At 48.5% G+C, this 23,236-nt stretch overlaps 2 long non-coding RNA genes across 2 annotated transcripts; one reads left to right on the forward strand and one right to left on the reverse strand.

Annotated features, from left to right (window-relative positions):
• Positions 1 to 320: 320 nt before the first annotated feature.
• Positions 321 to 19,473, forward strand: LOC311527207. Its single transcript, XR_014713279.1, has 3 exons — positions 321 to 380; positions 10,895 to 11,026; positions 18,726 to 19,473. It is a non-coding gene; the product is annotated as an uncharacterized lncRNA (long non-coding RNA).
• LOC311527208 lies at positions 13,270 to 22,942 on the reverse strand. Its single transcript, XR_014713280.1, has 3 exons — positions 22,786 to 22,942; positions 21,286 to 21,555; positions 13,270 to 15,477 (listed from the first exon to the last, which is right to left on the reverse strand). It is a non-coding gene; the product is annotated as an uncharacterized lncRNA (long non-coding RNA).
• Positions 22,943 to 23,236: the final 294 nt, after the last annotated feature.

The raw sequence follows: 23,236 nt of genomic DNA on the forward strand, positions 1-23,236 counted from the left end.
GCTGAGGGTGTGGGCTCTGGGGTGGGGCTGGGGATGAGGGTTTTGGGGTGCAGGAGGGGGCTCTGGGCTGGGGCAGGGGGTTGGGGGGTGGGGGATGGTGAGGGCTTTGATTAGGGGGGTGGGCACTTACCTAGGGCGGCTTCCAGGAATCGGCGATATATCCCTCCGGCTTCTATGGGGAGGGGGACCATGGGGTCTCTGCACACTTCCCCCACCTGCAGGCGCCGCCCCCACAGCTCCCATTGGCCGTAGTTCCCAGCCAATGAGAGCTGCAGAGTCGGTGCTTGGGGTGGGGGCAGTGCGTGGCGCCTCTGTGGCCACCCCGATGCTTAGGAGCTGCAGGGAGACGTTGCTGCTTCCCAGGAGCCTCATGGAGCTAGGTAGGGAGCCTGCCTGCAGCACCAACTGCATTTTTAATGGCCCGGTCAGTGGTGGTGACCAGAGCTGCCAGGATCCCTTTTCAACCAGGTGTTCCAGTCAAAAACTGGACGCCTGAGTGTAAGGCTGGGCCATGTACGGTCTGACTGAGGCTGGGCCTGCGCGGCCAGGGACCGTCTGACTTTCAGCTCCCACCTGAGTCAGTGCAGGAAAAGGAGCCAAGAAGAGTTAATAGCTGGGTGGGCTTCACATGTGTCTCTGGAATGGGGCGTGACAAGGGGCTCTGTTGGGGGGAGGGGAGGACAAGGCAGCTGCTCTGACCTTCAGTCACTTGTGGCAGGATTAATAAAAACCTGTTGGTAAAAGTTTAGCAACGGCCATTGAATCAGTCACCAGGCCTTAAAGGGCCAGGAGGCTCCCAAATCCCACACAGCTACCTGGACACAGTGAATGCCTAGAGCAGGGGTTCTCAAACTGGGGGTTGGGACCCCTCAGAGGGTTGCGAGGTTATTAAATGGGGGTCGCGATCTGTCAGCCTCCACCCCAAACTCTGCTTTGCCTCCAGCATTTATAATGCTGTTAAATATATATTAAAAATGTTTGTAATTTATAAGGGTGGGGGGGTCACACTCAGAGGCTTGCTATGTGAAAGGGTTCACCAGCCGAAAAGTTTGAGAACCACTGGCCTAGAGCCCCACGCCCCTTGTTATGGGATCCGGTGCGTGGTTATCGGCATTACTGTACTGTGTACAGCACCTAGTGCAAAGGGGCCCCTTGGCACTGCCACAAGCATCTTCCATTCCTCATCCTCCTCCCATCTGGGAAGCAGACTGGACGGCTTTGTGTGGGGGAGAACGGGCAGGAGTACCAGTCCTGGCTTGCTGGATTCTTTGTTTTTTAATTTTTAATTTATTTAACCCAGTTGCAAACTGAGAGCCTTTCAAGAGACCCACCAGGGCCCTGGCCACGCTGCTCTGAGCAGAGCCCGGGAGTGTGCTTCCTCAGTGGGAAACATCCTGACATTAGGTCTTTCCTGGACTCCTAGATGCTTCTCCCCTGAGGCTTGGTTCCCATGCAGGGGGCAACATGTTCCGAGGGCAGATATCATTTGACAAAGCTGTACATGGGGCACCATTCAGTTACCTGGGGCATATTGGGGATACATCACTCTGCACATGCTAGAGGAGTCCAGGAAGGACCAAGACAATCTCTGAATGTTACTCAGATTCTTATCTTAACAGCCAGTCTTTCATATATCAGGGGGTAGCCGTGTTAGTCTGTATGCACAAAACCAACAAGGAGTCCAGTGGCACCTTAAAGACTGACAGATTTATGTGGGCATTAACCTTTCGTGGGTAAAAAACCCACTTCTTCAGATGCAACTTTCATAGTGTTTGGATTGGAACCACGGCCCATTTAGCAGCACAGAAGAGCCATCTAGGGATCCGGTCTGGATTAGAGGTGGCATTCACCTCTGTGCAAAGGGCCAGCCCAAGGCCAAGGGAGGGTCTAACTGAAGCTCTGTTTTGTGGGTAGAAGAGTATAAGGCCCTTCAGGTCTAGAACCCACCCAGCAGCAGCTGTACCCAGGTTGTGCTCCATTGTGGACACAGACCATGGGAAGTCCTGCCTCAGGGGGTCTGACAGGCAGCAGCCTCGTGGCTCTTGATTGGCTTCCTGCCCTATATAAACCCAAGGGGTGTTCCAGGAAATGTCCAGGCAATAGTGTGGCTTGCTTGTAGCTGCCGTGACCATTCTTACTCCTGGCATCAACCTCACCTTGATTTGGACCCTAAAAGCAACTCAGACTCTGACCCTGGCTATCAACCCTGGCCTGGAACCTCACTATGAACTCCTTGGCTACTCCGGTTTGACTCTGCTCTGACCCTTGGTCCTGACTGCCCTTGTTAGGACCCTGACAAAGAGCTGTCGAGGCCCTCTGCACAGCGGAGAGTGTCGCCGGTACTGCAGAGTGAAAAGTCTGGGCTCTGATGGGCCAGTTGTTTGTTTAGTGCAATCCAACTAGGTTTAATGCAATTAAACACGTGGGGAAGGCTGGGGTTTCCTGTGCCATGCCGTGTGTCTAATGGCTGGTTGTGTTCTACAGTGTTATCCGTGGGGTGTTGCTGTGCGTGTTGCCTCCAATGCATTTGTCTGTCCGTGCTGTGCCCGTGGGAATGATGGAGTGGTGCTGTCTCCAGTGGGGGTGGTGCTGTTTGTATGGAAGCTGGGTCGTTAGGATCAATCACTATGATCATGGAGATGGACAGGTTCTGCCAGGCTCAGCATTCTGTAAGATACCTCCTGTGGGGAATGGAAAACATGCTGCCTCCCCCCAGAATTACCCCACCCCACTGTTCCCAAAGTGTTTGCTCATGGGAGGGTCCAACTTCAGACACCTGGACTCTGAATCAGGGGCACTGAGCAGCCCAAGCTCAGGCTGAAGGTTCCCTGAATCTCCCGTTGGGCACCCAGTCACTGATATGCACACAACTTGAGGTGCTTTTGAGATACAGGGCTGTCTGTGAGCCTTGCCCTCGTTTCAGAGGCTGGTGCCCCCCGTGGGGGAGCAAACAGGTTTGGAAAATAATCTGTCCCCTGGCATTTTTGCTCAGTTGCATCTTTATTTGTAAGCCAGGGGACAAGGTGGAAGTAGGGGGTGGAGGGAAGAGAGCGGGAGGGAATATGGTTTAACTCCTTAGTGAAAGTGTTCTGGACAGGAGGTGTGGTGTATTGTAGCTGTTTCCTGTGTACTGGTCCTTGAAATTGCTGAGAATACTGTTCTCATCTCCCCAGAGGCAGGCAGTCATTTTGCCATCAGCTCAGCATAGACTGTTAGCATGGCCTGGCCATGCCTCTGAATAGCCAGATTCTGAAATAAGAGACAACACACCTAGAAATGAAGGGCATCAAATTTTTAATTGAACACACTATTCTATTTTTTTAAAAATGTTCAAGCATGTAAACAGCCTGGAACTTATTATAATGAAACTAAACCATGGTTCTGTGTACTACAAGCATACTTACAATGCTATGGTGAAAATTATGCAAGCTGTTCTCACTTTAGAGATTGGAATTTCAGCCATAGCTGTTTACCTTCAACTGTGACTGTCACAGGTTTTGCAAGTGCAAAACATTAAAGAAATTAGTGATTTAAAAAAATGCAATAAAATGAATGTCAGGATTACCCCAGACAGTTAGAATTCAATTCTGAACTGTGGAATTGGGTGACCAGAACCGGTGTGCGTATTGTTGTAACAGGTTGGGCTGGACTGTCTTAGACAGCCTGGATGGCTCTGTTTCATTGGGGAGAAGCACAAGCCACATATACCCCATCAGATGAACAAGCAAAATCTTACATTTCCAACCCCCTCCCCCCAGAGTTAACACACCCTAGAATAGTACAGTGGAGTCAGGAAAGTCAGACATTTATTTACAGAGGGATGAATGAAGAAAAACAGTGGGAGTATGACATTCTGGGGTACAATCCAGACCAGTGAGGGGCTGTGTCATCCCTGCACTGCAACCTTGGGTGCCTCACAATGCTTTACTGCTGTAGCTCTGTGACGTTCCCCTCTGGTGTTATCTGGCCTGATGATCTGCTAGGTCACTCCAATCCTTGACTCTGGGAGCCAGCCTTACCCTTCTCTGTTGTGAAAACCCTCACTCTTGGGCTGTTCACGCACAGCCTCTGGCATGTAAGCTGCTGTCAGCTACTTGCAACCGCATGATGCTAACAAATACCTCTGGCCCCAGACACAACCCTAGGAACCTCCGTCTTGCAGTGTCCAGTTATGCCCACTGGACGCAGCAAGCTTATATGAGTTCATCAATTTAACAAAGAAATTGATATGTACCAGGCTTATTATCCCAAGGAGAGTCTCTGACACGCTTCAAACCAAACGCACTGCTTCAGGTAGAATAAACAAACAGATATATTAACTATAAAGATAGATTTTAAGTGATTATAAGTCAAAGCATAACAAGTCAGATTTGCTCAAATGAAATAAAAGCAAAATGCATTCTAAGCTGATCTTAACACTTTCAATGCCCTTACAAACTTAGATGCTTCTCACCACAGGCTGGCTGGTTGCTCTTCAGCCAGGCTCTCCCCTTTGATCAGCACTTTAGTTGCTTGGTGTGGTGTTTGTAGATGTAGGTGGAAGACAGAGGAAGAACATGGGAAACGTCTCTTCCTTTTATCATGTCCTGTCCTCCCCCTTGGCTTTGCCTCTCCCTGCTTCAGAGTCAGGTAAGCATTACTGAGTCTCTCCAAGCAAGGCTGTGCAATCCCCTGGTGTGGCCTCATGCAGATGGGTCATTGCATTGTAGCTCCCTTGCTGGACAATGGCTTTTGATGGGTTATTTGACACCCCACCCAAGAGTTGGTTACTTTCCTTGCTGTTGCCTCTGGGGAGCTAATATCTGACTGATTCACCCAACTTACAGCATGTTTTAGTGACCACCGTACTACAAGATTCTCATAACTTCATATGCACTAATGATATACATATATGGATAGAGAAATGACTTTCAGAAGATCATAACCTTTCCCCTGATACCTTACAAGGCATGCTTTATACGTAAGATCATGATTATATTAAAATGAGGACTATGGGGGTTACAGCACGCTCCCCCAAGGTATAGAATGTCACAAGCTCCCACCTAGGCTGCTCACAACCAGCCTATAGGTCACATCCTCAGTGTGTGTAAAGTTGCAGCCTGCCAGCAAAGCTCCAGTCACACTCTGGCTTCCACTATCCTTTGTTAACACTTTTAGGGTGACCCCAACACACTCTCAGTGCTCCGGTGCCCTCTTCTGCTGCTCTCTGCAAACCCACACAGAGCAACAGCTTCTCCACTTAACTAGCTACAGCCTCCCTCCTAATCCCAATGCAAAGTCACAAACCCCAGTATTCCTGGCCCCAATGAGTTCCTGGAGACAGTGATGCTGGGTCTGGCTCTAGTTTGTCCTTCTCAGATGATTCCTTCCTGGCTCCTGTCCTGGGATGTCTCCAGTTTGCTGCTCTGTCTCTCAGGATTTGGGCTGGTTCTTGGCTGATTTACTGTGTGAGGGCCTGCTCACCACAGGCCTGCTTGTCTGGAGCTACAGACACCCCACACACCCATGTCTTTCTCTCCATCTTGACTCCCCTCCCTGTGGAACAACCCCCACTTCCTCTCCCTCAGGATGAGTTTTTTGAAGGGGTGCTGCTCTCTAAACCCCAAGGGGGTTACAAAAGTCCCGGACTCAATAGTGTTAGAGCAACTTCTTACCAGCTGGAGCCCAAAGTTTGGTCCAAAGATTTCGGCCACTTGCTACCAAAGAGGCTGTAGAGAAGACAGAGGCCTAGCTAGAGACCAATGGTACTACTGAGTAGCCCAAACAAGGGCCAAGGTTAAGGGTATTGTACCAAGGGAGATGGGGCAATGTCAAACCCCAACCCCCAGAGGTCAAAGGCATCATACAGGTAGAGAAATTTCTAGATGGTTTGATGCTGAAGTAACCCCAGGAGCTATCAATGCACCAGGAGTTCCTGCAAACTTACAAAGGCCCACCGTGGGCACTCTGGAACACTATATGGTTTGTTTCCACTGTGCTCAGCCTGACGATATAAAAAGAGACTGCCCCCTTATGGAACGCAACAACCTGGGTGCTATTATACTCAAGTTTGTGGCCTTGGAGGCTCTCTTAATTGGTGTTGAACCCCACCATATGTAGTGCCTATTAGATGAGGGCACTGGGTAATAAAGAGCCTGGTTGAGTCTGGCTGCAGGCAACGATTAGTCCGGGGGAGCTGTCTCTGGGTAGTAGAAGTGGTCAGACACCTGCCAGTCTACATTTCATGTGTGCACGGCAAGACCCACATCTGCCTGATAGCGGAGGTCAAATGGAAGTATGGGGTCAGCAAGGTCAGCTGAGGGTTGGGGTGGCAAGGAACCTCTCTGGCCCATGACTGTGGGTGGAGACTGTGGGGTTTCCTGATGCTGATGCAACACAGGGTACCAGCTGAGCTGACTGTTGACAAGTGCCAGGAGCCAGGCTCGGGGCTGGTTAGCCCTGCTGAGCAGGCAGGAAGTGATCAGAGAGACCAGACACTCTATTCAGGAGATATTGAAAGGGCCAAACAGGAGATTAAGTCCTCTCAAAGCCTGGAGGTGCATTACAAGAAGTGAGATGAAGGGTGGAAGAAGTTAAGGCCTCCCGGCAGAAGATTCTCAGGGAAACAGAAACAGGAACAGGAATTAGTCCAGACAAAAACAGAACTGGAACAGGAAAAGTATCTCTGCCAACTGCTTGAAGAGCTGAATACATAGTAGGCAGCAAAACAGGGCAGTCATTCCTGTAAGCCGGTAACAGGTATCCGTTGGAGCTGAAGAGGAAGGAAACTGGGCAGGCTGCTGGGAGGACAGCCTCTGTGAGAGGACAGGGGAGGCTGCACTAGCCACAGAAACTAGTTTTTGACCTCAGAGGAAAACCGGAGAAGGTTGAGGTGAAGTCCAGAGCACAAGGACTGAGAAACCACAGAAACAACTGGCAGGCACTGAGCAGGCTCTACAAAATGTGATACAAGTAAAAGCAGCTGAAAGGAGAGTATCAAGAGATCCTGGAAGAAAAAGGCTGATAGCTTATGTTGGTGCACAAACTAGAAGAGGAATTGGAAGGTGGTTTAGACCAGCATTGTAATGCCCAAAAAGCATCCCATTGAGTACTGTCTGGAAAAAGGGGGATGTGTCATGGGCTGGAAAGCAGCTAATTGCTGATTATGGCACAGGTGCAATAGATGTACGTAATTAGATGCTTTTCGGCCAGTGGGGTGGGATGGGGAGGCAGCAGGTGACAACTTAATGGACAGCTGGGCCCCATAACAGTGGGGAGAGTTCAATCTCAATGGAGGAACCACAGGGAGGAGAGGGACTTCTGTGAAGGAGCCTGAGTCAGTCTGCAAGAGAGCAGAGATCTCAGACCAGCTCGTTCTGAGGGGCCAGTGCTCAATCCTGGAGCTGTGGGATTCCAATTACTAATTTGAGCTTTTGTTGCCTTAAAAGGGATGGACTTAGATATTTCTCAGCCGGACGACTGAGGCATGCACAGAGACAGACGACCGGCAAGTGGCTCTAGAGATACCAATTTCTTCATCATCATACCCTGGTGCAAGGGGGCACTGTAATGGAGAGTGTGCCCCAGAACACAACATCCAGACAACCCCACAGTGAAGGATACTTGTCTGTCTTTGCTCCAGTGAGACCTAGGAAAGGAATGGTGGGGGTGGAGCAAGGACAGCCTGTCAGGATGGAGAGGTGCTGGCAGAGCTGACAGACAGCCCAGGTCTGGACTAGCAGGGGGTCTGCAGGACAGGACTGAAGGGCAGCATCAGAGCTGTGGTTGTAGGATGCCGATCAGTGGAATAGCAGGGGGCTGTGGGGTGGTATGGAGGGGCATTAGAAGAGCTGTGTGAGTGATGGTGGGGTGGGTGGAAGCCTAGGATTGGAATAGCTGCGGGGAATGTAGGTTGGGAGTGTTTATACATAAATGCAAGCAAGGAGCATGGGGAACAAACAAGAAAACCTGGAAGTATTAATACATAAACTAAATTCTGACTTAATTGGTATCACTGAGACTTGGTGGGATAAGTCTCATGACTGGAATACTGGTATAAAGGGGTATAGCTTGTTCAGGAAGGACAGGCAAGGGGAAAAGGGAGGAGATGTGGCATTGTACATCAAGAATATTTACACCTGTTCTGAGGTCTAGAAGGAGGTGAGAGGCAGATGGGCTGAAAGTCTCTGGGTGAGGAGAAAAAGGAGAAAAAAACCAGGGGCGATGGTCAGGCCACCAAATCAGCGGAGGAGATGGATGAGGCATTTCTAGAACACATAACCGAAATATCCAAACTACAAGACCTGGTGGTAATGCAGGACTTTAACTACCCAGAGAACTGTTGGGAAATAAATATGGCAAAACCCAAACAGTCCAATAAGTTCTTGGAATGTGAAGGAGACAACTTTTTGTTTCGGAAAGTGAAGTAACCAGGGGGCAGTCGTTTCAGACTTGCTTCTGAAGGTGGGAGGCAATTTGGGTGCAAGTGATCATGAAGAAGTGATGGGCTTAAGGGAGATTTAGTTTAGATATTAGGAAAAGCTTTCTGACTATAAGGGTAAGTTTTGGAATAGCTTCCAAGGGAGGTTGTGGAATCTGCATCCTACAGGCTGGACAAATACCTGCCAGGAAGGTCTAGGTTTATTTGGTCCTTCCTCAGTACGGGAGGATGGACTAGATGACCTCTCGAGGTTCCTTCCAGCCCTACAGTTCTGATGTTAGCAGAACAGTGTGTGTGGAGCCCAGCACTGGAATAGATAGGGTTCTAGAGGTGGTGAATGAGGTGCAGGCAAGCCGTCAGAGGAAATTTCCCAGCATCTCCTAGCATTGTATCTGGAGGAACTCAGGGCTCTCAACCCTTCCTTCACAGCTACTAAATTCAGTCATAAATCTAAACAAGCAGGAAATAGCCCAACATTCTCCCCTTTGTCCTAGGACGAGTTCCAGGCCTTGCCGTTATCGCAGACAGCCAGCAAGAAATGGTGAAACGATGCTGGATGCCCCGGCTCCGCTGCCCACAAACCTCTGTTGATTTATTTACACATCTGAGCTCTGCGAAGGCTTCTTGTAAGGAAAGCATAGTTGGCCTGATCCAGCCCTTGCATACACTAGCTATACACCTGCGCAGCTGCACTGGCTACCATAGAGTTACTCCTGATACCCACTGGCGAGAGGATCTGACTTATTGGCACTGTCTTGATTCCGGTTTAGATTGTTTTAATAAAACCAGAGCCAACCAGCACAGAAATAGGGTGAGCAGATGTCCCGATTTTATAGGGACAGTCCCAATATTTGGGGCTTTTTCTTATATAGGTGCCAATTACCCCCCAACCCCCGTCCCGATTTTTCACACTTAATATCTGGTCACCCTTCCCAGAAATGATCCCAGCAAACCAAGGTGACCATCACATTTTGCCCAACTTCTCCCTTCTTCCATGCACTAAAGCTTTCCTGCAGACATGAGAGTAGCCAATCATGGCTGGATGCCTGCAGAGCACAGCTTCTGACTAATGGTATGTGTCCACTCTCATGCATGGTTTCTGAACCCTTACTTGAGGCAAGATCCAGGAGGCCTAGGGCCACAGACGCTTCCATGCAAAGCAACTGTGCCCTGACTTGCAGAGGGAGCTATGAGTACTCATCACCTCTGAAAATCAAGCCACGAGCAACATTTCAATCTATTGCACTGGGGGAGATTCTCTCAAAGCTTCATCCACTGCCCTGTGTCTTCATGGACTTAGGGTTAGATTTCCAGAGACCCCACAGTCGGTGCATTCAGATCTGGAAAATCTGCCCATTAATGTTCAGCTCCCCAGCTGATCTCTGATGACAATGGGCTTTTATTATCATTAATGCTCCTGGTGCCTGAGTTGCGCTTTGCAGATGTTAGCCAAGCCTCACAAGCCCTTGCAAAGCAGGTCAGCATTATAGTAGTAATAACTGAAAATTATGCCCATTTTACAGATGGGGAAATAGAGTCACAATTAAGCGACATGTCCAAGGTCACAAAATTAATCGATGGTACAACTACAAATAGAACCCAGATGTCCTGGCTCCCCATCCTTTGTCTAACCTCAAGAAGACATGCCCTCCCTTTTATTAATAGGAATTGATTGGGTCATCTTGCCCAGCATCCATTTCTGACAGTGGCCAGAACCAGCTAGTTAGAGGCCGGCATAAGAACCCTGTAGTAGCAAATTGGGGATAATATTTCCCCCTGTCCCTGCCCGTAGGTCTCATCCTGGCTAACAGAGATCAGCTTAAGCACTGAAGTAGGTTTAATGTCCTTGTCAAAATATTTATTAGAATTAACTATGGTAACTCTGGATATTCTTGTTATCCATAGAAATGTCCAGTTCTTTTTGAATCTTGCTAATTTTGTGGCCTCAGTGACTTCCTGTAGCAGTGAGTTCCACAGGTTAATCATGAACTGTGTGAAAAGTAAATTCTTTTTATCAGTTCCACATTTTAATTTCCTTGACTGGCCCGTGATCTTGCAATGTAGTAAGCAAACATCAAGGAATGTACAAGGAACTCTGTAAAAAAATGTTTCCTCTGGCTTGAGCTAATGCAGCTGATACTTGAATTTCAGTAATAGTACACTACTCTGAGGAGGCTGCAGGTTTTAGCCCCACAACTGACTTCTCCATGGAGCCCTATTTCTAGATATCTTTGGAACTTATCTGGCCCCCATTACTGTAGTCTCTGAGCACCTCACAGTATTCAATTTATTTATCCTCTCAGCCTTTCTGTGAAGTAGGAAAATACTACCATCCCCATTTTACTGATGGGGGACTGGGCCACAGAGAAACAGAGTAACTTGCACAGAGTAAGTCTGTAATGGAACAGAGAATTGAACTCTGAAGTCCCAAGCTAGTGTCCTAACCATTGTACCATTCTTCCTCCTTCCCTGCAGGTGCAGATACAGGACGGATTTGGCTTGTGCATGTTTGAAAGGAAACGTTCCCAGTGCTGGACATGAGTCACTGTGAAATGTCAGGCCACTGGTGCACTAGTGGCCTGGCTTGTTTTTCATCTGGTTCTGTGGGTAGGTGACCTCTTGCGGCCTTGGTTCAAGGGTGCTCACAACCTAGGCCTGCCTTGTCCATGCAATCTCCTCATGGCAGCATCTGGCCAAGGTGACGTTCTTGAGCAAGCCAGAAAGGCTAGACAAATCCAAGAGTCCGTCTTGGCTTTCCTTGTCCAAGCCGAGGCTGAGCTGTTGGAGTGGATCCTATGAAAGCATAACACAGGAAGCGCAGTGCCTTTGAAGGTACATTGACACAGCAAAAACAAACCCTGCGGCAGTGGGTCTTGGAGCTGGGCTCAGCTGACTCGGGCTCGCAGGGCTTGGGCTGTGGGGCTATAAATCGTTGTGTAGCTGTTGGGCTCAAGCTAGAGCCCAGGCTCTGAATCCCACCCCCCCCCGGCCAGCTTTCGTATGGATGCCTAGTGCCCAGGCACAAAGCTGTGTGATGAATGGGTTGCCTGGTGCTCCTTCTCCAGTGTACACACGTAAGCCATACATGTGTAACTGAGTTCAGGTACAATAGTCCCTTGTATGGCCCTTCTGGTCCCCAAGCATTTTGTACAGCACAGGGAGGGTCAGGAAAGTGATTTCACAGCTGAAGAAACTGATTTCCAGAGAGACAAAACCATGTGCCCAAGCCACGCAGTAGCAGAACTGGAAACAGAATTCACAGAATTATTCAGATGTTCATAAAAATCCCAGGAATAGAATAACCAAGACTGGTAACCATTTGTTGGCTATTGGGAAGGGAGAATGGAGAAGGGAGAAGAAGAGAAGGGAGAAGGGAGAAGGGAGAAGAAGGGAGAAGTTGCTGGTAGCCCAGCAGCAATGACCCAGGACTTCCTACTGGAGGCATAGTGGACCCGAGGAGGAGATGCTGTCAGGCTTCGTGCCAAGGGAAAGGGGTCTGTCCTTCCCTCCCGTGGGGCTGGAGCTGACTTTGTGCTGCATAGAGCTGAGTCTATCAGGAAAACTAAGTCACAGGACTGAGACTGGACACTTAGCCCTCCCTCTTGCTCAGCTACCCAAGAGGGCGATGCGCCCCAGAGGGTGTGTGCTTTGGTGGCTAGGCTGCCAGAGTAGGAGTGGGAACAGTGACCTGTGTGGTCAGGGATCTTCCAGCAGTGGCAAGTGATATCCCAGGGCAGGCTCTCCCCATTGGCTTCATTTCACTCCCTAGTGCAGACACCGTCTCAATATCCAGTCCAGATGGCTCTGAGCCTCTGCCTATGAATCCAGATGTGCTCCTAGTGATGTTACATGCACCTGACCTTAAAGGATCTGTTTCCTTTAAAGTTTTCTTTCTATTTCCTTATCATGCTTTATCAGTCTTGGCCTGAACCTTTCCCACCAAAGGTCTCACAACATTACAAACATTTCATTGAGTTTTATTGTTATTACATTTATTAATACTAGTAATTTTATAATCTTTTTATTATGATTACATTTATCAGTATTATTAAATTATTAACGAATACAGGAAGTCTCATTGTGAGCTCTGGCAGTGCTGTCCCCATATTTTGTAGAAACTGAGACACCCGGAGATAAAGTGGCATCATGTGCATCAGTGTTAGTTCAACAATGGAACTGAGAGCCCAAAGGGCCAGGCCCTGCTTTAACTGTTGGGAAGCACAGCCTCTTCCGTGTAGGCATTAGAAATACTGTGGGCTTGTCTACACAAGGAAGTCGTACTAGTTTAACTTAAACTGGAATTCCAATGGCTCTGTGGATACTCTGGTTTTGGTTTAAGAGTAACTTATTTTGATTGAGCTTAAACTCGTTCCTAATCAACATAGGTTATGTTTGCACTGCCAACACGTCATAGAAATGTTGGGCTAGAAGGGACCTCAAGAGGTTGTCAAGGCTAATTCCCCACTCTGGCACTCTGAGTGCAGGAGGTGGGGGCCTGCAAGGATTCTAAAAATTAATACTGACCACTCCAGGCTTGTATTAAACTCCCAAGGTTACAGCTTTTCTCTGACCTTGGATGGGTAGATGCTGCCACCACCCAAGTGCAGAATCCCTTTGAGAGCCCAGGAAGGCGCACTTGGGAATTCCTTCCTGTGGGGTACCCTCAAGCCTTTCACCCCCCTCCGGGGAAGAGCTGAGAAAGAAAAAGAAAAAAGGAAATCAGCTGTTCCCACCAGCTAATTAAACAACATACACAAACTTCTTAAGACACAAAAATCCAATTCTGTTCTTAAAAAAGGTAAATTTTATTAATCAAAAGAAAAAGAAGAAAATACATCTTGGAACTGAGGTTATTGCTAGATTTTAAAAGAACAACTACAAGGATTAAGCACCAAGAATAGCTTTCTTGAGGTCCAGTTCAAAGGTTACAAGGAAAACAAAAGCCTCTGGGGTTAGCACAGAGGAATCCACAAGCCATAACAAAATAAAAGGGGTAAACCTAATTGTGTCTTCCTAGACATTTCCTGATCTACTTACATATCTGGGGTTTTAAGTGAGTAGTTTCTAGGTCCGATACTGATGATTTTTCGTACGTGGCCCAAGCTTCTTACAGCATAGCTGCTGCCCTATCCGCCTCTCCCCAGGAGAACAACAACAGACAGACAAAAGGGGAGTCTTTTCTCAATTTTAAAAAGTTCTAGCCTTCCCGTTGGCTCCTTTGGCCAGGTGTCCACTCACTTCCTTTTACCTATGCATAGCAGTGAGACTTTTTAACCCTTTACAGGTAGAGCAATTAGAGAACAGCTACTAAGAGGGATTTTATAGCTACTGGATGGCTGGGTGTCCATAAAAGGGGACTACCCTCCCGCACACCATAATTTATCGCAGAAGTCATCAAGTCCAGCCCACTATGCTAACATAGGACCAAGTAAACCTAGACCATCCCTGTGGGTGTTTGTCTAACCTGTTACTAAAAACTTCCAGTGACGGGGATTCCACAACCTCCTTTGGAAGTCTATTCCAGAGCTTGACTATCTTTATTGTTAGAAAGATTTCTTAATATCTAACCTAAATCTCTCTTGCTGAAGATTAAGCCCATTACTTCTCAACCTACGTTCAGTGGTCATGGAGAACAATTGCTCACCACCCTCTTTATAACAGCCCTTAACATATTTGAAGACTATCAGGTCCCCCTCAGTCTTATTTTCTCAGGACTAAGCATGTCCAGTGTTTTTAATCTTTCCTCATAGGTCAGGTTTTCTAAATGTTTTATTTTTAGTTGTTATTCTCTGAACTCTCTCCAATTTGTCCACATCTTCCTTAAAGTGTGGTGCCCAGAATTGGACACAGTATTTCAGCTGAGGCCTCATTGTGTAGAGCAGGACAGTTACCTCCAGTGTCTTACATATGACACTCCTGTTAATGCATCCCAGAATATTTGTTGGCTCATATTCAATTTGTGATTGACTATTACCTCCAACTCCTTTTCAGCAGTACTAACACCTAGCCAGTTATTCCCCATTTTGTGGTTGTCCATTTGATTTTTCCTTCCTAAGTGAAGTACTTTGCACTTGTCTTTACTGAATTTCATCTTGTTGATTTCAGATCAATTCTCCAGTTTGTCATGGTCATTTTAAATTCTAATCCTGTCCTCTAAAGTGCTTGCAACCTCTCCCAGCCTGGTGTCGTCTGCAAATTTTATAAGCATAATCTCCATTCAATTATCCAACTCATATATGAAAATATCAGATAGTACCAGATCCCCCCACTAGATATGTCCTCCCTGTTTGACAGCCAACCATTGATAACTATTCTGAGTACAGTATTTCAAGCAGTTGTGCACCCACCTTATAGTGATTGCATCTGGACCACATTTCCCTAGTTTGTTTATGAGACTATCATGTGGGGCGCATGTCCAAAGCCGTATTAAAATCAAGATATATTATGTCTAGTATGCCAGTAACCCTGTCAAGGAAATTAGGTTGCTTTGGCATGATTGGTTATTGACAAATCCTTGTTGGCTATTACTTGTTACCCAATAAGGTGCTTACAAACCGATTAATAATTTGTTCCAATATCTTTCCACTTATCAAAGTTAGACTGACTAGTCTACAATCCCCCAAGACCTCTTTATTATCCTTTTTAAAGAAAGCAGCTATGACATTTGCCCTTCTCCAGTTCTCTGGGACCTCAGTCATGCTCCATGAGTTCTGAAAGACAGTTCCTAATAGTTCCAAGATGACTTCAGATAGTTGCTTAAGTACCCTAGGATGAATTTCATCAGGTCCTGTGTCATGGAGTCACCAAGGCGATGCTCTGGAACTACTCCTTACGAAGCCAGTCAGGACTCTGGCGAAGCATGCCTTCTCTCTCTGAGCATACTGTCTCCAGGGTAAGAAGCTTACACAGCTTCAACCTTCCTGGGTCTGACATGGGAGCATTCAGCATCCCCTTCCACACCATTCACTTCCCACAGTGAGTCTGCCTAAGCAGGGCTCCTGGGGAAGCCAGAGGGTCCTGCACCCCAACTCTGCAGTCAGATGTGACTCTCAGCCAGCCTGTAACACAGAAGGTTTATTAGTCGACAGGAACACAGAGTAGAACAGAACTTGTTGGCACAGAAATGAGTGACTTTCAGCTAAGTCAAGCTTGCGGGGAAGGGAGCCTAGAGCCAGGGCTCTCACCCTCCTACTGTGTCCCAAGCCAGCAGAGAGCGACTAGCTTCCAGCTGCCTGGCCCCTGCCCTGCCCGTTGCTCCTCCTCCGGCCTTTGTCTTGTTTCCCAGGCCAAGTGTCACCTGGTCACATGCCCCTCATGATACCATTAGAAAGAGTGGCCATAGCATCCATGCAGGCAGCTGGAGCAGCCCCCACAAAAGTCACACATGCTTATTCCCACCACCTAGACATTGGTGTAATGCAAAGGGAAACTGAGGTACACGCAGCATTCAGGCAAAATAGTAAGACTCACATACAACATAACAAGGGAAAATCTCCACTTCGTCCCACCCTGCCAACTTTAACACATCTATCTTATCTAAATATTCTTTAACCTCTTCTTTCCCTAGTTCTGCTTGTGTTCCTTCCCCCTTGTTGTTAATATTAATTATATTAAGCTTTTGGTCAAGCTTTTTGGTTTTGGTTACCCTTTTTATTGAAGACTGAAGCAAAATAGTCATGGAACGCTCCAGCCTTCTCGATGTCATCAGTTATTAACTCTCCTTCCCTGCTAAGTAGACCTCCACTTCCCTTCTATCTTTTTCCTGCTGTATTCATAGAACCTCTTCTTATTGCCTTTTATGTCCCTTGCTAGGTGTAATTCATTTTGTGCCTCAGCCTTTCTAATCTTGTCCTGACTTGCTTGTTCTTGTGTATGCCTCCTGAGCAATTTGCCCACATTTCTACTTTTTGTTTTATTCCCTTTTCTTTTCAGATCATTGAAGAGCTCCCAAGGGAGCCATATTGGCCTCTTACTATTCTTCCTATCTTTCTGGCACGCCAGCGTGTTTCTATAGCTAGTCAAGGTAAATCCTAGCCAGGGGTGCAGTGCTGACCTCAACTAGCCACAGTGAGGTTGAAAACTACAGAGCCTCATCTCCACTAAGATTTCCTACTGAGATGTTCTCTTGAGGTAGCTCTCTCGCTGTGAAAAGCACACCTGTTTTTACAGTGAGGACATTGCCTTAAGCTAACATGAAATAAATTGGGTTTAAATCAAAATCAATCTGCCACACAGCCTTTTGCTCCAGCTTCAAATCATCCTGTGAAATCAGTGCCACACTCTGCATAGCCTGGTACAGATCAACCTTGGCGGTTCACAGCATGGGCAGGGGACCCCAACATGCAGCGAACATTGACCATTACTGTTATCTATGAAAAACACCATTTCATTGCCCTGGAGCCCTGACACACCTGAAAAACCACCAAGCGCAAAACCCCATATAGACCTGTTGCCTATCTTCACTTCTATTCTCCCACCCTTTGCCCATCTTGTCTATTTACCCTGGAAGCTTCTGGGGGCCGCGGAGCCTTGCAGCTGAAACCCGGTGCCCCAAGCCCCAGAGCTGATGTCAGGAGTGGTGCGGGGCTGAAGTCGGCGGCTCCCCACCCCAGCCAGGAGCGGTGCGGGGCTGAACCTGGCGCCCCCCACAAGGCCCAGAAGCCGGGAGTGATGTGGGGCTGAAGCCGGCGCGCCCCTCCCCTCCCCGAAGCAATGTGGGGCTGAAGCCAGCAAACCTTCCTCCCCAAGCCAGGAGCAGCAGGGGGCTGAAGCTGGGAGCCCTACCGCCCCCTGCCCCACTGAAACTGGGAGCTTTACTGGGAGTCCCTCCCCCCCAGCCTGTATACAACCCCTAACTACCCCCTGCCTGAACCCTGAGCTACTCCCCTGCCCACACACAGCCCCTAGCTAACCCCTGCCTGCACCCTGAGCTAACCTCTACCTGCACACAGCCCCCAGCTACCCCCTCCGTGCACCCTGAGTGGTTTTCAAACTTTTTGAACTGAGTGCCCACTTTGAGTTATATGTTTTGGCTGTGTCCTTCCGCAGCCCAGACAGGCTGGGTGGCCTCCTGAGCGAGTCAGGGGGTGGAGGTGGCGCTCCTTCCCTGGACCCTGCTGTGCGGAGCTGGCTCGAGCCCCGCCAGCCCTCGCCCTCCCCCCAAATAGAAGTAAAACTATGCTTATGCCCAAGGGTCCCCCCCAGCCTGGAGCCCCCTGTTTCCCCTCCCCACCAGGCCCTGGCGTTTTTATAGCATGTCGAGGGGGTCCTCAGCAAGAAAAAGATTGAGAACCCCTGTTGTCTAGAATAGTGTGAATCACCGCATTGGACTTCTGTCTGCACCTGCCCATCTAAAGCAAGCTCAGCCCCCTGGGTGGGCTGCTCTGATTGAAGGAGTCTGGTTTTAGTGCATACAGGCGAATCTGCTGTGAAATACCTGAATGGGTGCCCCTTGCACTGGGCTGGATCCCGCCCTGTCCGGGAAACAAAACACCTCCCCTGCCCCAGCTGCTTGTTTTGTGCGGCTCTGACAATTACGCTTACATGTTGCTTGCTGGCTTGTGAGCCTGTAATGGCATCACGGTAAGCCTTTGCCTGAACATCGCATGGCCTTTGAGCTTCTCCCCAGTGCCTTTGAGCTTCCTTGCCGCATGGGCTGGGGCAGCACAATCTATAGTCTGCAGCTGTGAAGGCACATCGCACAGGAAGGGCTGGGCCAGCAAGAACACATGGCAGAAGCCACAGCACAAATGCATTGTGGGTACTAGGTGGAGAATGGAGTCAGTGGATTCCAACCTCCCAGTGAAAAGCAAGGAGTCTGCATGAGTGACGCAATATCAATGGACACACTTCCATTGTTGTGATACTATAGTTTTGGTTGCAAAAAGAACAGGAGGACTTGTGGCACCTTAGAGACGAACACATTTATTTGAGCATAAGCTTTTGTGAGCTACAGCTCACTTCATATAGTTAAGGTTGTATTCTGCTTATCCTTAAAATGGGCATTCAACTGCATGTGCAAAAGGCAGTGCAGCCGCCCCAAATATTCAGCCCCTAATCTCCCAGTAAGACTGGAATTTTTGGAAGGGTTTGAAGAGAACCAGTTACTGGTTTCCTGAGTTCTAATGATTGTCCCTCAGAAGTTCACATTCTGAATCTCATGATCTTTCAACCCCACTGGCTTAAAAACTACAAACTGGAAAAAGTAAAAAAAGTGAGCGTAGTGAGAGTTTGGTGGGCTTGTTGGGGCTACATCATTATTTTGTTAATTAACCCAAATTAAAAAAAAATTATGATTCTTCATCAGAACTGAATCCCTATGAATGGTGGTGATCTGATTCATGATGGCCAGGAGTAATATCTGGTGGTTCATCAAGGACCAGAGGGTACATCTACACAGCAAAGAAAAACCCATCGTGCCTGGTCAATTGGCTCGGGCTCATGTGGCTCGGGCTGAAGATATGCTTTGCAGTGTAGTCGTCTTGCTTGAGCTGGAGCCTGGTCTTTGAAAACCATTGCTCAGGGAGAGTCTCAGTGCTGAGGTGGGAACGTCTACGCAACTATGCCTGCAGCCTGAGCCCCACAAGCCTGACAGGACTCTGAGGCTTGGTGCTGCAGGTTTTTCTTTGCAGAGTACACATGCCTGCAGAGGCTCAGAGTTTAACGCCAGAAGGGACTAGCAGATCTTCTAGTCTGACTTCCTGTGTATCACAGGCCACCAGCATCACCCAGCACCCGTATATCAACCCCAGTAACCAGAATTAGCCTAAAGTATTATAGTTTCCTGACAATCAGGATCTTCACCATAGAAACTGTTGCCTCTGTGAAAGTGTTCGGGACCTCCTGAACTGGCTGAAGATTTTTAAAGAAGAACAGGATGTGGGACAATCCACTGCTGCTTGCTCCGCACTGCTGGAGACATCGCTATGGCAAAGATCCGGCTCCTGGTGCAGATGGCTCAAGAGCTCTGTTCCTCAATCAGCTGGACAGGAGAGCGGTCAAAATTTTTGGATGAATTTTTCCCCCCTCTTCAAATAATGGTCTTTAAAGCAAATGTAAATAGAGAATCATTTTTGCAATCAGTCAACCAACCAATCAATCAATAAATGTCGTATTTGCAGGCAAAAATGGCAGTTTTTTGACAAAAGATTTCACGTTCCAAAAACTCCAAGCAGTTCTACTAGCCAGTTGATTCAGAGCCAGCTAAATAGTTTAATGAAGCTCAAGATCTCTGACTTAGCAGGGGCTCATTTCTTGCACACCAGGATCTTGGTAAACGGAGTCGTTGCTTTGTTATTGTCTCTTGCAAATAACTGGGAAATGAATACACAAAAACTCTGCACTGCATGTGAGTTAAGGTTGCTCTTAACAGCCTACAGCAAGGCAATGAAAAGTTGAGGTTCCCAATAGTCCGTGCCTTCTGCTCCCTCTTCCACAGACACACATCGCTCCACTAACTGGATTACCTCCGCCACAGCGAGTGCACCTCAACCCTAACTCTGTCCAGCTGCAGGACCAGCCTTCCAGCACCTCCTTACCCAAACCTGAGGGTCTGCAGCGACAGTGGTGGGTGGGGGAGTCTGGTCTGTAATGGAGGGTGGTGGAATTTGCAACAGCAGCTTCTGATTTCAAGCATACTCAACTTGAGCCAGGTAGGGCCTGAGCTGTGGAAGTACTCAATGCCCACAGCTCTTTGTGCCCACGAGAACTGTGCATGCACTCAGCAGCTTGGAGAATCCTGCCCCCTGTGTCTCAAGTTGGAGTCACCCCAAAGCCACGGCTGCTGTTGAAAATGTGGCTATGAGTGATCTGGCCAAGGCCACACAGTGAGTCAGTGGCAGAGCGGGGTCACAAGGCAGGAATAAAGCTAGCTGGCTATAGGGGAACAATTATGATTTATGAATGGAAATTTGTCTGGCTCTGTTCCCGCCTCTTATAGCAAGCAGTTCTAGGACGCTCGTCTGAGCAAAATGTTATTGCCAACCAGTCACTGAAGATAAATTCCAGGCCTGCTGCTGAGATGTGCTCAATCGTAGAGCAAATTGAACGTTGTCGTGAAACTCAGTTCATTTTGGGCAGTCAGGGAAGCGGATGCTAAAGGTGAGGTCACCCAGTCAGAGAACAGGGATATTCCCATGTGACTGAGGTCAGAGAAGCTCAGACTTCTTGGATCACATTTTTATACAAAGATCATCTCATCATCACCTGGCCTTAGATCCATGATCCCACAAAATAGCACCCTGGCTGTTCACAATGACCCAACCTCCTCCTCTCCCCGCTGTCTCACACAGACCACTTCCATGCCTTCACAGAGACATCACCCTCCCTTCCATTCCCAGCCACCACTACCCTGATCCCCTCCCTTCCTACGTACAATAGTGTGCCAACAGCAGCCATTACTTCCATGGAAGAGTGATATGGGAAGGTATTGAATGGACTGTAGCGATCTGTGCTGCAGTGCAATAGCTGGAAGGAAGGAAGAAGAGCCAGTGTTGTGTGATCAGTCAGATCCTATGGAGCACAATTTGGGAAGCTCTGACTTTGGGGACTAAACACATAGCTCTAAAAGGATATCCTCAGTGAACGGTGAAGGAGCATGGGCTAACAGTTGTTCACATAAACTATTCATTGAACGGTTGACTAAAATTCCCCCGAAGCATGACCTTCCCATGGACAGTTCACCAACTGAAATTCACAGAATACACTGTCTGCGGTGGCAAACTGGGCCATGTCTGCTTCTGGCTCCCACTCCCACACGTCGCTTGCTCGACCCCATTGCCTGCCAGTCACATGCCTGAACAACGACATGCACCAAGAGCCGGTTAAAAAGCCACCAGAGAAAAAGTGAAAACAAAGCTGAGACAGACCTGAAGTTGGGCCGGGGCTCGCTCTAGAGCTCTGTCGACCCTGACAAATTTAGGACCAGACGTTGCCACCGTTGCAGATCCACTGGCGGGGGAAACAGCAATGTAGACCAGGACTCTGGTGTTTTATCCTCATGTTGCCTTGCTCCGCAGGCAAGAGAGGAGCTGAGGGTTCAAACACATTTATGGCAGGCTTGGTAAATCCACAGCAATACCAGCTAAGTGAAGGAGTCTTGATGGCGATCGCACGGCTACTTGCTCCATAGGGAACAGCTAAACCAAACAAAAGAGAAATCCAATAAGCGGGATAGGTTAGAGAAGCAATTACAGGATTATTGTATCACCCGTCCTTCAGTCAAACACAAAACTAGCCAGCATCACTTCTCTATTTAGGCATTAGAATTTGCAGGGCAGGGTCAAAATTCACTGGGTCCAGGTGCCAGATCTGAGTATTTGTGGGACCGCAATGGATTTTATTGGTGCAATTGCAATGGCTAGGCTTGTTCCCTACGCAAACAGTAGAATTAGAGGTAGCTGGAGTGAAACTGGACTCAAATTGCCGTCTCCATGAACAAAGAGTGTGTGCCACGCTGCATACAGTGACCCAGGGAAAGCACAGAAAAAAACACAGGGATTTGTTACCTGTTTAGAATTTTAACAATTCCCACCTTTCCAATTTGTGGTTAATTGCACAGTGAAATCTAAATGTGTATGCCCCAAAAGGCTCTTTCCGGCTTCCTTTTATGGTAAGTTACATTTATTGAATTGTTCAATAAAGCACAAGAACAAAAATCGCAACCAGAAGATCGTCACAAGCCACACAAAGGAAAGACCCCACCTTATGCCTGGAGCATGCAGTCTAAAGGCAGACAATTCCAACTATCCTCCTCTCACAGGGCTCCAAGACAGTCAGTCATCCTTGTCTCTTTTAAATATTAATTTCTTCTCTTAGCTGCTCCTGCTCCATCTCCCCTGTTCCCCGCTCCCCAAGGGCATGCCTTGGCCCATTAGGGAGATGAGCATTGTTTAGCGGTCTGGTAAAATCCCCGCTCTCCCCCCACTCCCCCCATTCCACTGCCTAAATGGAGAACAAGTCTAGCTACTCGCTTGAGCACCGAGAAACGAGATCTAGGCATCCTGGCATAACAGCGCTGGAAAAACGTATCCTTATGGATCCAGTCCATATTTAACCCCAATCCCTGCAAACCCCCCCCCCCCCCCCATGCTGGATCTGTGTTTTGGTGGTGTCGTTGTCCTGGAATATGCTGATGTGTGTGTGTGCGGACACTGTTGTTGTAGCCTTGTGGGTCCCAGAATATGAGAGAGACAAGGTGGGTGGGGTACTGTCTCTTATTGGACCAACTTCTGTTGGTGAGTGAGACAAGTTTTGGAGCTACACAGGTCTTCAGGTCTGGGCAAGGTTCTCAGCGTGACACTGTGGCGCTGGAGGGAAAGCGTGTCTCTCCCCAACAGAGGCGGATCCAGTCAAACATATTTCCTCACCGGCCTTGTCTTTGTTAGCGGAAACGTCAGGGCTGGATCCAGGGGCTGGATGTGGGTGCCCAAGGTGATGTGCTGACATGCAGTGAGCTCCCAGTGGGACAATAGGAGAGACTCCACTTGGTGTATGACACGGCTTACGCCAACCTCTCCCTATGGAGATCAGGCTGGGGGCGGGACGGGGGGGGGGGTCAGAGACCGCCTCGGCAAGGCTCTTCTCCCTTCCTCTGAAGCATCTGGTGCACTCAACTGCCCAAGCATCTCGGTGGCCCACGGGCTGACCCAGCATGACCCCGCCTGCAGTCTCTATTTGTGCGGCTCCCAAGCTGGCTGGAGCTGCGAGGGGGGCTGTCGTGGCACCGGTGGGGGGGGGGGGTTGCCCTGTAGGCAGCCGAGTGGGTAGGGGGCGCGGCCCGGCCGGTCAGAGCCTGGGGAGCAGGCCGGGACCGGCTCT

This window comes from Lepidochelys olivacea, assembly GCF_965140295.1.
Source record: "Lepidochelys olivacea isolate rLepOli2 genome assembly, chromosome: 10".
NCBI classification, from domain to species: Eukaryota; Metazoa; Chordata; order Testudines; family Cheloniidae; genus Lepidochelys; species Lepidochelys olivacea.